We start from the raw sequence: 12,023 nt of genomic DNA, 5'->3' as shown, positions 1-12,023 counted from the left end.
AAAATTATAAGGTTTTCTGTGCAAAATACAAAGCTGTGAACAATGTTTTGCCCAAAAACACTTCCACAATTTTTTCCCACAAATAGCAGTCAATGTATGAAAAATACACATTTCTCACAATCTTGCTCACTGGAAAGAAAACCTTTTTTTCATTTTTTTTAATTCAAGAAGTGTACCTTTGCATCCTTTTTGGTTGCATTTTAGAATGGAAATCATGCCTTGTTTGATCCTCATGTAAATGAAACCTGGCAGCCATTCACTAGGAAAAAAAAAGTCCAAAAAAGAGAGTAAGTTTCACAATGTCCAAGCACAGCTTAGTATAACTCTATAACAGTAGTATAACATTGTTCTGCCGTTTATATGCTCCATTACTTACTATGCAATACAGCTTTTAAATAAACTTTTTGTTATTGTGACAAAAGCTTTCAGGGCTGTAAAAGCAATTGGAATAGGGGGTTGCCACCTTGGTGTACACAATGGTTATGCACAGAAGAAAGAAACTGAAAATGAGTAGAAGTCTTGCAAATTTGCCTAAATAAACAAAGATATGGAAGGGAGAATCATCCTTAGATACTGTTCTAATGTATCAAGAAAGATTTAAAAAAAACCCTACCCATATTGTATCTTTTTAAAAGCAGCCTATAGTCAATAGGGCTTATTTCTAAATACATACATATAGGATTGGGCTGGGTAATATGCTTCAAAGGATTAGAAATCACATCAGAGCAAACAATTTACAGATCCTGGTTTTGCTGACTTCCTCCTGACAGCAAGGATCCTGAGCCCACAGAATCCCATGTGCCTCATCCGCCCCTAATTAAAAACCCTTTACATTGGCTTTAACACCTACAATTACTTGTCTCAGGCAGTAATTTTAGAGGTTAAACAGCACTGCTGTGTGCCCAAAAGGCAGTCAAAGATGTAAGACAAACAGACTTCACACTGGAAGAATGCCTCTCAGTCAGCAGAGTCCGCCTCAGGGAGAGCTGTCTCTAAAATCTGCTTTGTTTGCAAGGCAGCATTTTGTAAACAAGGCTTTGATAATGACACAGTCATATTGAATTGAGGCTGTGTGACTGAATGGCTATTGAACTTCTAAGTTATGATTCAGCGCACCACCACGATGAGAACAGAGCACAAAAACATTAAACACCACCAGATGGTAGTTCAAAGCCCATCAGATACACAGATTCCCTTTTCTTCTCTACAAAAGATTGGCAAGCCTTCATATTGGGGAAGCTGGGGGCTGGGGGGAGCAGCCCATTAAGATAAATGGAGCTGATTTGGCTTTTGTCTTGCTGGGCTATTCTAGGGAAGTCATCTGAATGGGTCAAATTGCAGACAGGCCCAGATCAAAGGATTGCTCTGGCAGTAGCAGGTCAAAGTGGTTCACACTATGTCAACTAGATCAGGATGAGATCCTGCGCCACAAGGCCAGGGACCTTTAAGAAATAGGGCTGACTGAACTAATTAGATGAAATACTATTTCTCTCCAACTGCAGGTAAAAAAACGAAGCAAAACAAAAAATGCTCAACTATTTGACAGTTAATTTGGTAAATTTATCTAAATCCATTTGCTCTATAAGCCAATTGGGTGTGGGCGAGATGTTTTTAGGAATGGGCTCATGATTCCATGTTATTTGGGGGGAAAGATAAGCATATATATCATGTCTTGCTGCAAGGGGTGTGATTCTCAGTCTCCACTGAGATTAGTGGTTTTAGCCCTTCCCTTTAAAATGGCATGGCTTTGAAGTAGGCATCATTTTACAACTCCTACTAGAATTCCAGTCTCTTGCTAGGCTAACAGAATCAGAGAATGAAAGGACAGAAAAATATCTGGGTGGCCTATTTTGTTGCAACTACATAAGCACATGCTATGATAATGATGATGATATGGTGTCAAGTCAATTCTGACTTATGGCAACCTTTTTTCAAGTAGAGAGTATTCAGAAGTGGTTTACCACTCCCTTCTTCTGGGGGCATCTTGAGACTGTGCAGCTTGCTCAAGGCTACACAGGCTAGCTCTACTTGCAGGAAGCACAGTGGGGAATTTAACTCCCAACCTCAGGCTCCAGAGCAAGATACCCAAAGCACTGAACGAATCCATGTATTTATACACTGATACCTTTTTACAAAAATGATGGCTACAGAAGAACTACACAACTTTAGGGCCGACAAAAAAAGAAATTAAAATAGTGAAAGATTTTGTACACCTTGGTTCCATCATCAATCCAAACAGAGACTTCACCAAGAATTCAGAGGAAGAGTGAGCCTCAGAAAGGCAGCAATGAAGGAATTAGAAATGATTATCAGTTGTAAGGATGTGTCACTGGGAGACAAATGTCAAGATTATCCACATTATTGTATTCCTGATTACTATGTACAGTTGTGAAAGCTGGAAAGTGAAGAAAGCTGATAGAAAGAAGACTGATTGTTTGAAATATGGAGGAAAGCTCTGCAGATCCCCTGGAGGGCCAGAAATACTAACAAGTGGGTCCAAGATCAATTCAACCCTAAACTTTCTCTGGGGACAAAAATAATGAAATTGAGGCTATCATACTTTGGGTACATTGAAAGAAGGAAAGATTTGCTGAAAAAAACCAATAATACTAGGAAATGTTGAAGGCAAAAAAAACAAACAAAAAAAACGATGAAGACCAAATATGAGATGGATTGAGTCCATCAAGGAAGCCACAGGCTCGAGCAGAGCTGTTGAGAATGGACATTTTGGAGATCACTTATTCATAGGGTCACCATAAGTTGGAGGCAACTTAATAACACATAACAATAGCAACTGTCAAGCCAATCGGCTTGCTAATTATACTGGGTTCCTCATTAAACCTGGTAAATCCTCTCACCCAAATGAAACCTAGTTAGGATCTGAGGGATGTGCCTGGCTGCTTTTTCCATTTAGTGTGAACAGAAGCATTTGGCTCCAGGTGCCAGTGGCCTACTTCGTTATGAATAAGCAGGTTTTAATAAGTGATGCCCAATTTTTCTCAGTTGCAAGCTGTTTATCTGAGGTTAGAGGAAATGAAAGGCTGCAGCTATTCAGAGTGCTGAATGTATCAAAGCCCCCCAATGATTTCTAACATCACACAAACAGCAGTTATACCAGTGCTGGTGGGAGGTGGAGAAGGAAACTCTCCTCAGCCCTGCTCTACACTGTGTTCCTATTCATGGATAAATCAGCAAATGTTACAAATGCCTTGACTGAGTAATGAATGGGCTCTGGGTTTGTGACTGTGCTGACAGCGGGTTTTACATTCTATTGAGTCAGGCAAGGGAGAAGGTGAATAGGGTAGAATTACAGGAAAGGATTAATGAAGGGTTTCTCACTGAACATACTGCTGCAATGTTCTCTAAGTCGCTATACCAAGCAGTCACTGATTTTTATTATTTATATATATATTGCCTTAAGGCTCACACTTTAATAGCTTAAAATAAGCTCCCTTAAACAAATTCACATCAGATGATGTGTATGTGAACCACTTCATTGGTTTCAACAGAATTACTTTCACAAATGCTCTTTTTTTCCCCAAAGTAATTTTTGTACTTCAAAATGCATTACAAGGAACATTGGCTGCCGCTACAGTACAATGATGTGCAATACGACAAGCCGTGTTTTAATCAGCACAAGCCATGACAGTGAGTGCATTGCGCATATGGTGGGTCTCTTTCTCCATTTCCTGAGACACCTGTTGTTCCCCAAGAGTCATAATTAAAACTCATCAGTTTGGCCTTTGCATATCTGCTTTTTTAAAAAATAAAATGGTTGTGAAGTATTTGCTCATGTTAAGATGGCTGCTTCTGCCTGAGGCACAGTGGCAGCTTTAGCAATGACAGGTTGATGGATGGATGTTTGCCAGGATAATATTGTTTCTGCCCCTTATGTATACAAAATCCAGCTAAATCAGTCCTAAGAGTCTTTGGGTTAATGCAAAATTTAAAAGAAGAAGAAAGCAAAACCTATGTTTTTGTCTGCACCATAGCTTAACATCTTCAAGGGAAGCTAGATCCCATAGGCTGGTTTTATACAGCGCAAGTTTTCATTCTTTTACATGGAGCCAGATCCAGTGCCAGATAAACAGGCCTGAGTTGGAAAACTCAATTGGCAAACCGATCTCCTTCTCCCTGTGTAGAGCACAGCCTGATAACATCATAGACAAAGCAGGAACTTGAAACTAGGAAGGAAAGAAACAGTGTAGGAAAGGTGCACCTCCCAACTACAAGGGACCTTGTAGACAAACAATAAGCTTTGGTGCTACCGGACTCCTACTGCCCAGGAATGTCATTGCTCCAACATTCTAAGCATCGGTTGTGGTTGATCAATGTTTTGCCTAGGCGCCAGCACAATGCAATGTTAATTTTTTCTGAAGTATAATATTAAAAGGAGAAGAAGCTGTGAAACAACCTTTGTTCTGATCTTGATTGAGCCACAGGAATGATACCACACGGGGAAAGAAACAGAGGTCGACAGCACTTGAATTGCGTGCTTTTCTTACATGCTTTTTCTAGACAAAATCTTACCTTCCGATAACGAATACATAACATGGAAATGAGTGGTGCTGATATGACCTAATAAATGCCCAGCAAATAAAGTCCCTTGTTTGGGTAAGGATAATTATCCCCTTGCGTTTGTTGTTAGTACGCAATTGAAAAAAACAACACCTGTCTTTTTTTCTGTGCATGTCTTTATCATTAACAACCTGAGCCTGACCCTATGGGGAAATTGGTACCCTTTACCTCATGGATTTCAAAGGCTGTAGGTATGTTGAACTCGGCAGAAAATCAACCTGTAAAACAGAACCTTTAGCTACTTGTGCAAAATCCCAGCTGCTAGGCTCATCAATTCAGGTGCTTATCATCATCATCATCATCATCATCATCATCATCATCATCATCATCATCATCATCATCATCATCATCATCATCATCATCATCGAACTACATAGCTGGAAGAGACTCTAGGGATCTAGTCCAGTCCCTGTATAGTCCAGGGACGTGTGAATTCTTTATTTATGCGGACCTTTGAATTTTTTTTCAAGGCAAGGCAAGCCCTTAACGTAACTCCACCAAGTTAAATGGAGCAATGCCATCAAAAAGCAGCATCAGAAAAGTGCAGAGGAGAGTTTGGGTAGAAATGCTTGGCTTCAACAATCAGTCAAGCAAAGCTGGAAGTCAGATGTGCTGCAGAGGGAATTCTTTTGTTGCAAGCTTTTAAGTTACTGACAGCGCCAATTTAGTTTTGCTTAGCTCATTTACTCTGCAACTGAACTTGTAAATTAATCATTGCTGGCAACATCAATTTAGTTGTAATTAATCATACAGGGAGGAGCAAAGAAATTGCACTGATGTGAGTCATATTAACAACATTATCTGATTGCTCTCGGTGTAATTTACTGGTATCCTGATGTGGGTATAGAAGGCTTCGGCTGGTGTAGAAAATGTGTACCATACAGAACACAATAGAATGAATAACAGATAGCCAAAGTGGCTGAGCATACTTATTACTCACCACCATATGTTTTTCCACTGCTTTTGTTTATGTGCAAAACAGTGTGTAGGCTGGGCTTCTGTTGTTTCTCATTTTGAAATCTCCAGCTTTTGACAAGATAAGGATATGATGAGCACCAACCCAAAAGGGATTTATTTCAAACAAACTCAACAGAAATACATGGAAGCTATGCAAGAGTATAGGCAATCCCTTGCGCAGCACCCTTACTTTTCAACCGAACAAAGACATTCAACTCCTTTATAGATTTCTTTCTTGAAGAAGCTGGGGGGGGGGGTCGTAAAGTTTGCAGATCACACCAAACTGGGAGGGGTAGTTAATTCAGAAGGTAGCATTCATAATGGCCTTAACAGATTGGAGAAAAGAAACAAAATGAGTTTCATGAGGGATGTGAACTTTTACATTTAAGTGGGAAAAATCAGATGTCACATTCCTGCAATGGCCTTAATGGCCTTATAGTCTCTTTCCAACTACATTATTCTATCATTCTGTATATAGAATGGACACCCAGCTTGGCAGTTATAACTATGTATTTGTTGGATTTATGTCTGACCTTTCTATACAGAATGGGTTCTCTGTAAATTTAAGCTCAAAAAAGCGCAATTAAAATACAGAAAAGCAGTCAAATATTTTAAAAATAAACAAAATCTGGAAGTATGTGTATAAAGGATCTAAAGGTATTAGTGGACCATGACAACAACAGGAAACAAGTGTGTGATTCACTGACGGAAAAAAGTTCATGCAGTTGTGGGCTACATCAATAGTATTGTTCAAATAAGGGAAATAAAATTGCAACTTCTGTTTTGGTCAGACCTCACCAGAGTACTTTGCCCAGTACTCTAGGCACCATAGTTTAGGAAGAATATTGGAAGCCTCAGATATGTCTATTACCTTCTGAAGTAATCTAGTCCATTGTTTAATCATTCTTATTGTCAGATTTTTTTTCATAATTCCTGTTCAATATCTTTGTTTTTGTCATTTGAACCCATTAGTTTGGGTTGCACCTTCAAGAGCAGCAAAAAAAGAAAGTTGTTCCATCTTCCATGTGAATGTGAGTATCATATTATTTGTAGGGTTTCTCTTCTCCAGACTAAATTTACTCAATTACCTCAAACGTCTCTCACAAGCCTTTGTTTCTGGACACTTGGCCATCTTGGTTGTCCTCCTCTGAGCAGGTTCCAGTTTGTCACGGTTCTTTCCAACACTGCCATGTACAGAAATAGACACATTAATCTCTAGAGGAAGATTATCTGCCAGGTTTGCAAACAGAGTCTTCATTTCTTATTAGAGATAGGAAGAGTATTAAGTCTGAAAGAAGTGGGAAAGGTAGATCAACCTAGAGTGACCAGATCTGGAAGTCCATGTGGTGTGTGATGGTTGGCAACATTTTGGATGTTCCTCCTCTTCGCCCAGCTGAAGAGTGGAGCTGGTGACTTTAAAGACCAGACCTGGTGTATTTGAAGCACAATGAGTCAAAATTTAGGAGACAAACACATTTTATATCCAAAGGCATGGTGTTTGTCTTTGGAGTGGGCAATCAAAGCAGGAAATAGGCTATTTTGGGATTGGAAAGTCATGTGATGATGCTGAAAGAAAAGAGGTGAAAACTCCTCTTGAAATATTCAGGTTGCTTTGCTGGTTGTTAGGAATGAAATAACCCTGCGTTAGCTAAAAACTCATATTTTTCTTATCATAAAATGTTTAATGGGACCAAATATGATGTAGTATATTTCAAACTATTAATATATTTTTTAATATTTTAAAATATATGCCTTTCCTCGGCCAAGAAATTGTTTCTTGAACTTCAGCTCAATACAAATGTAAAGAAATAAGCTATAAAAACTCGAAATAAAATCTTGATAGTAGCAATCCTGACCAAACCTCAGTTTGCAGCCCTAGGAAACAGGGCTCTAATAAAGCATGAAAGCATGAGAAAAAATTTTTTTTAAGTGTATCCTGGAAAATCTCCTAAACAGCTGAAGTTAGCAAAGAGGGATTTGGGATTATCTTGTGCCAATCTGTGATGTTAAAATTGCAGTTTACAGCTTTTCCTTGGCATCTTCTCAGCTGGTTTATACATAAATACTCGGTAGGTTTATAAATACATACTTTTCTGTAAAGGAATTATTAGTTAACTATGGGAAAAATAAATATTTTGGAATTTTTTGAAGAGGCAATTAAAAGATACAACATGGTAACTAGAAAGTGAAACTTCATACTCGTGATATACTTCTGATTATCAAATGCCTGTGGTCAACCAGGAAGACTGGGTCTCTTTTGCCTTATTTGCTAGTAACTTGTGACCACTGGAATCACCAGAACGCTGAGTTAAATGGAACATTGCAGAGAGGCAGTGTCTAAACACAGTTTTTCATTGTTTCATTACATTATTAATTGGGGGGGGGAGTTGAGCACAAAGTGAGGGGAGGGAAAAAAGAAGAAAAGAGAAATTAAGAATGAGGTGGAGAGAAAGAGAGACTGAAAGGAAAAAATGCACAAAATATAATCATAGATAGGTATATACACCAATATGAGCTTACCATATGTGAAAAGAGAGTCTTATTTATGTTTATGCCTGTAGGATAAACATACATACAGAGATAATAGGGTAGGATTCTACAAGAACTGCTGAGTATTTTTCTTTCCAGTCTTGGAGTATCAGTTGTGTCTCGTTAAAAAGAGTCTGCAGGACATGATACAAAATCTTAAAATAAATCCAGATTATTTCAATTGAACATACTATAAAATTAGAATCACCTCTTCTTAATTAAACCACACCCACATCTCAACCAAGTTACCTTTTCTTTAATAACTATCTTATCTATTTGCATGAAAGTTCAAGGCAGCTCTCATATGTGGTTGTACTGAATTCAGATTTAAAACATGTTTCTGTTCTTGAGTACATGTAGGGGAAACTGCTGAATCACCATACATATCTTGACTAGAGTTAGTGCTGAGCAACAGGCAAATTATACCCGTTCAAGTCAATCCACTGTTTCTAGGACATGGCATGGTAACAGTTATATGCTCTGTTAGCATCACTTACCAGGACAGGAAAGAAAAAGAAAAGACCTTTTCCTGAACGCACTTTAAGAAAACAGGTGAATGCTAGCTAGATTCTGAATCTAGTAAGAGACATGACTAGAGATGGAGACAAACTGCCGAAAAGGTGGTTCGTCTTGGTTTGTGGGTCATCAAGGATGACGAAGCACGATTTTGCCCCCAAGGAGCCGACAAACCACAAATTGATTCATCAGGTATTTTAAAGCTGCCCCACCCCTTCCCACTGCTATGTCACTTTCCAATCCCTACCTTATCCTACTGCCTCCTGCTCCACTGCCACTGCTGCCTCCACCAGGACAGATGCAAAACTGCTGGAATGTCGGTTTCTGTTCCAGCAGCCTAGCTTCCTCTCCATTGCAAACAGTGGGGAGGATTCCCTTCAGTTAGGCTTCTACTCTCTGCCTATGCCCGCACAGAATGCGTGCAGGTTTAGGCTGACAATGGACGTCTGACTGACTGGCAGGGCCAATTCCCTTCAGTCAAGCTTCCTCTCTCTCTCTCTGCTTACATGGATCAGCTGTTCTGCACGAATCTAGGTAGAGAGAAACAAATGAATTAATATAAAGGGTGTATATATAAAGAGTAGACCTTTGGTCTAGAAGGGTGGGATAGAAATCCAATAAACAAACAAACAAACAAACAAACAAACAAATAAATAAATCCCTTTAATTTGTCAGGGTCTCCAGATCTCACAAATAGGAAGGGATGAATATCCGATGAATCAGCACTATTCAACGAATATTGTGATTCATTTTTACATTCGTCCCCATGTCTAGATATGACTCATCACTAGATTCCTGTGGGATGTAATAAATTATGTTGCCCACTCTTGATATTCACAATTTCTGAATAGTGTCTGAATCCTTCAGTATATAGCTTCCAAACATAAAACCAATATTTTAAAGAAATCATTTTACTAATATATCTGGGGAGCTATTCAATCCACCCATTTTCTATTTAGGATGACATTACATGAAGCTTTTTATAATACAAAGTAGTATCATTTTAAGACTGTTCAAGCAGAGTGCATACAATCATCACTGAGACATTTCTTTTGAATTATCCTGCATCACCACATAATTCATCAATCCAGTCCTCTTCTACATTGCTATAATAGTGATAAAGTTATGTGATTGATAGCAACTGAACTGTGATTATGAATGGCAGCTCAGATGCTTTCCAACTAATGCATTTGGAGTGTCAATTGTCTTCATTTAGCACTGTGAAACCTTCAAAAACGGGACCGAGAATAATTGCCCTGAACCCCATATGGGCATCCAAACAGCGGACAGAGGGATGTTATGTGCTATTGAATCATTTTTCACTTACAGCCAACCACATGTAGTTTTTCAGATGTTCAAGGAATGGTTTACCATCGTCAAGTGTCAATCCAAGTGCAGATGGATGGGGACAAAGGCAGATCTCTGAGACAAAGAAAGAGGTCTCTAAGTCCAAAAGAAAAAGCTTGTGAAGTGGGCATCTAATGGAAGAAAGTGGTATTTTTCATGTTGCTGGAGCAAGAGGGAATGCTCCATAGTGAGATTTAGAGGAGAGGCACCTCTCCCTACACAACCCGTAGGTTGCTCCGGGCAAGGGCTGAATTAAGGAGGATGCTAGGGTGAAATACAAATAAATCATGACTGGCTGCAATTCAAAGTTCACCCTCTTGGACCAGAGACCAACTCTAGTGGCATCTAGCAGTGCTATGCAAATCTAGCTGTTTTTCTTTGGAAATCTTGAGAATGGGGCTACATTGAGTTCAGTCTCTGGGGAAGATCACATGAGTGCTGAAAAATAAAAGGAAAGGAAACCAACAAGGGGCACAGTATGGAAATTATGTACAAAAAATAACCGTGGATATAAGGAAGGGTGTGGGGTTTTTTAATACAAATACTCAGGTTGGCATTTTATAAATAGAAAAAAGAGAGATGTGGGGAAATGAAGTGAATAAAAATTAAATAAGTAGAACACATAAGAAAGAAGGCACTGAGAGAATCTTGCCTCATGATCTGACAGTAGAAAAGCCAAGACTTCTCAGCTGTCTTTTTCCTGCATTCAAAGCTACAAATGAGGCTGATGTTGAATATTTTATGAATATTTACATGCACAAATGATGAAAGGAACCAAGAAGCAAAGATTGTGCTTTGTACTGTACTTATAAATTAGTTACTTACATTTTGTTTAGTTTTGTTAGAATTACTGGAAGCTTGAGTGGCTTCCTTCTCAAGTTTAGTTTTACGTAAAGAGAGGAAAGCTACTGTTGCAGGAATGTGAGATCATGCTAAAAGTTAAAGTGGGTTGTTTTTGTGAATGACGTAATCTATGCACGATACTAATGTCACTTGCTTTATCACTGCCATGTTCATATAATAACCATATAGATCTCGATCTCGATTCTATCTTTGGGACACATCAAATATTTTTTGACTGACCTGGCAGAAACTTCCAGTAGTGTTGTGGAAGCATGGCTTGCTATGAAGAACGTTTATGCTGGGAAAGGGGTGTGGGACCTCTATGGAAAGTATATTTAAAAGTTCCAGAAAGAATAAAAATGAACTCAGAACTGAACTGGTTCTTTCTCTGCCTGCTTTGTTCTCTTTCTTAGCTGTGCCTATATTTCCTTTCTGCCTCTACAACTCAGTCTCCTTTCCCCTTTCTTGTTTGTTTGTTTGATAAGCTGCCTTTCTCCCAATAAAGGGAGCCAAGGCGGTTCACGATATTAACTTTCTGAGATAAGCAGCTTTCTTAGGGACATTGAAGAGGCATCCAGAGTGCTTGCCACTGAAAATGTCTTTAGCAAGGCTGGGCTCCATGACAGGGGAAGCTGGGAAACTATTGAACTGGCTTTTCATGTGAATGCATCACAAGGTGTGATTGATTTGGCTTTAAATCCCATGAGCTCCCCATCTGTGGTCTAAGGGGAGCAAATATATTGGTTCATTTGTCTAATTTGCACCAGCCGCTCACTCTGTGGGTTGGCCAAGTTGTCAAGTCTTGTTGATATGAAAAGAATGCTGCAATTTATTGGTGATAGTTGACATATCTCAGTTTCATGTATATCAGTCACAGTGGTAAATCAGTAGATGAAGAAAATTCATAAATGTCAAAATGATGCCATTGGATGCTTAACATTTATGAATGTTTACAGTCTTTGCAGCACCAGGTTAAGACCTTTCTACTTGCTCAGGTATTTTCAATGAAATCTTTTTCGCTTTTGTGCTGACCAGTGTGAACCTAAATGAGGTCAGGAGAGCAAAGCTTTGATCTACTGCCTCAGTTCAAGCCATGCCATTTAAACCAGCCAGAAAGGAAAATGGACTTCTGTTTTGTCAGCTTTGTGAATCTTTTTCTTTTAAATCTTTTTCCCTCACTTTAGAAGTAATAGGTAGCATTTACTTAACTGCTGGCAGAAATGGAGTACCTCTGATTTTTCCCACCCTCAGTA

The sequence above is a fragment of the Pogona vitticeps genome, chromosome 2, assembly GCF_051106095.1.
Source record: "Pogona vitticeps strain Pit_001003342236 chromosome 2, PviZW2.1, whole genome shotgun sequence".
NCBI classification, from domain to species: Eukaryota; Metazoa; Chordata; class Lepidosauria; order Squamata; family Agamidae; genus Pogona; species Pogona vitticeps.
The sequence above is the reverse complement of the archived record's forward strand: the minus strand, read 5'-3'. Positions refer to the sequence as shown.